A 3,006-nucleotide genomic window follows, 5' to 3' on the forward strand; every position below is an offset into this window, starting at 1 on the left:
TCTGGAGGGCCTTAACAAGTTGCCCCTGCCTACCCTAATTACACTGGTAGAGGCTGAGCAGAGAAGGCCTGGAAACTTAGAGACAGCAGAGTATCTTGCTCCAGTATCAAACATACAGTCTGATTAGGGGCTTGTGGCTCATGTCCATTGTCTGAGCTACTCAGCAGGCTGAGATATGAGGATCATAGTTGAAAAACATCCCAAGTGGAAAAGTCCATGAGACTCATATTTCCAATAAATCACTAAAAAGCCAGAAGTGGAGGTGTGGCTCCAGTGGTAGAGCATAAGATTTGGGTGGAAAAGCTAAGAGAGTGCCCTGGCCCTGAGTTCAAGCCCCAGAACCAACAAATCCCCCCTCCCACACACACAAAAGGTTTGTTGGTTTCTCTTGCAATAGGCATTATCCCGAGACTCAGCCATGTCCACTGTGAAGTCTGGACCTTCTTCACATGTTGAAGACCCATCTGTCCTTATTGTCTTAAAATCCCCCAAATGGTAAGTCCATTGGGGATGAAGACCACAAGGACCCATTTGACTCTGGGAGAAGATCATCCCCCGCTTTTTTTTGTTAGTCATGGGGCTTGAACTCAGGGACTGGGTGCTGTTGCTGAGCTCTTTTGCTCAGGGCTAGGGCTCTACCACTTTGAGCTACAGCTCTACTTCTGGTTTTCTGGTGGTTCATTAGAGATAAGAATCTCATGGTCTTTCCTGTCCAGGTTGGTTTTGAACCTGGATCCTCGAATCTTAGCCTCCTGAGTAGCTAGGATTACAGGCATGAGCCACCAGCACCAAGCTTCCCTCGTTTCTTAAGGAAGATACAATCCCTCTTCCCATGTCCTCTTGTTTGTCTTGGAGACACTGTGTTCAAATTGGTTGCTCAAGGGGCGCTTCTTGCTTCAGTTCTCAGGTAGACTTCAGCAGAGTACTGTCTGGAGGAAGTCACCGAGTTGTCTGATTGCTCTGGTGTGTCTGACTCAACCCTGACATTGCTGACTATAGCAGCTGTTATGCGAATAGGCTGGGTCCGCTCATCTTTTATGTATTTTTTAAATGTATTTCATTAGATTTTTTGCTTCCTTCTGTTTCTTATTCAGGTTATTGAAAAATTTAAAGGCCACATCTACCAATTTTGAAACAGGAGAGAGGTGCATGTTGTGGAGTTGGAGCTAAATGTCACCGGTCCCCTGGGAGATGAGATTCAAAGTTAAACCAGATTAACCTTCCAATGGAGTTGAGATCAGGGTCAGCACCGTGAAAGAGATTATGAGAGTCGAGAAAGGAACTGAGTGGGGTTTTCATCAGGGCCTTGGGTATTTTCCATACGTTAGTGAAATGGACAGCCTTAATGTTGACTTTTCCATGCCTTCACCAAGGTAAGTGAACAGTGTGATCTTGGGGTTTTTTCCTCAGGAAGGAATTAACCAACCTGACTTCTTATTAGGGATGAATCCAGTCAGCAGGCTGGTGGAGCCTGAAGTCAGTGTCTTCCTTAGCTTTAGTTTGAATTCAATTAGTTCTTTCCCCATTTAAACCCTCAGAGGATGAGAACATCTCTCCATGTCAAATGATAAGTAAGAGTATGATAGTTGAATACCTTAGAGAATCAAAAGGGGTCTTGAGAAAAGTTCCCTAGTTGAGCTTTATTTGGGAAAGATCTGACAAAGAGAAGGGAAGGTGAACTCTCCTGAGCCCTCTCTCTACTTGTCACATTCCTGAGAGGGTAGAGAGAAGGTTAGTCCTCTTCGGGGATTCTCTATCGGAGATCTCTGATTAGGTTTAGCTGGCAGGGGAACAGCTGAGGTGAAATTTCCAGTGAAGGGGAAACATGGAGAAGGGAGGAAGGGCTAGAGGAAGAGGGACAAAAGCAGAAACTTGAGATGCAGGTGAGGTTTGGAAGGTGGACCAAAAAATAGTTAGGTAACAAGGCACCAGTGGCTCATGCCTGTAATCCTAGCTACTCAGGAGGCAGAGATCTGAGGATTGTGGTTCAAAGCCAGCCTGGACAGAAGGTCCCAGAGACTCTAAAGTCCGTGAGACTCTTATCTCCAATAAACCACTCAGAAAATCAGAAGTGGCGCAGTGGCTCAAGTGGTAGAGTGTTCACCTTGAGCTGAAGAGCTCAGGGACAGTGCCTAGGCCCAGAGTTCAAGCCCCATGACCAACAACAACAACAACAACAAAAGTATGTGAAGATGGAACTAGAAAAGTTGAGAGGATAGGTAAGGTTGGGATGGGGAGAACAATTAAAGGGTGACATTGATCAAGATGTATTATATTCACAAACTGACATGTTAAATTGAAACCCCTCTCTATAAACTACTTGAAGATAATAAATTTAAAAAAAAAGAACTATCCACATGTTTCTTAAAAATACCCACAAAAAGTCCTGTAAAGGAAATATTTGAAGACTCTTTTAGAACACACCCTTATAAAGAAAGGCAGGAATAGCTTACCGGACCTGATAAGTTATCCAATACATATAATAATATATTTATTTGACATTTGTGGCAAGAACAAAGGATGGATACGTGATCGAATGAAAGTTAGGTAGAAGAGCTATTGGGGCTTTTCTTTGTATTTTTAATGTTTTTTGGTTTGCACTTATCTGTATTAGCATGTATTATATTTGGAATAAAACAGAATCTGACATGATTACAGCCCTGTTTATCTTCCAGAGACAGTTTAGCTAATACCAACATCATAAGGAAAATCTTCCTTCCCTGGAAATTCTTCTACACTTGCTCCTCTGGACCACAAGGAGATAGAATTCCTCTTCCTCTTCTGCAGGCTCTTCTTTTAATCCTGTTGACACTGTAGGACTAACTTTTAACCCTCATTAGTCTGACCAGAGGTAGATGTTCCTCTATGTGACCCAGGTGGATGCTGATTCTTTTTGCTGTGGTTCAGGTAGGGACTCAGAGATCTTTTGGCTACACTAACTTCAAATTATGATCTTCCTATCTTCATTTCCTGATGACCTGGGATTACAAACAGGAGCCACTATAG

The sequence above is a fragment of the Dipodomys ordii genome, unplaced genomic scaffold (assembly GCF_000151885.1).
Source record: "Dipodomys ordii isolate 6190 unplaced genomic scaffold, Dord_2.0 Scaffold200, whole genome shotgun sequence".
In the NCBI taxonomy this organism is placed as follows: domain Eukaryota; kingdom Metazoa; phylum Chordata; class Mammalia; order Rodentia; family Heteromyidae; genus Dipodomys; species Dipodomys ordii.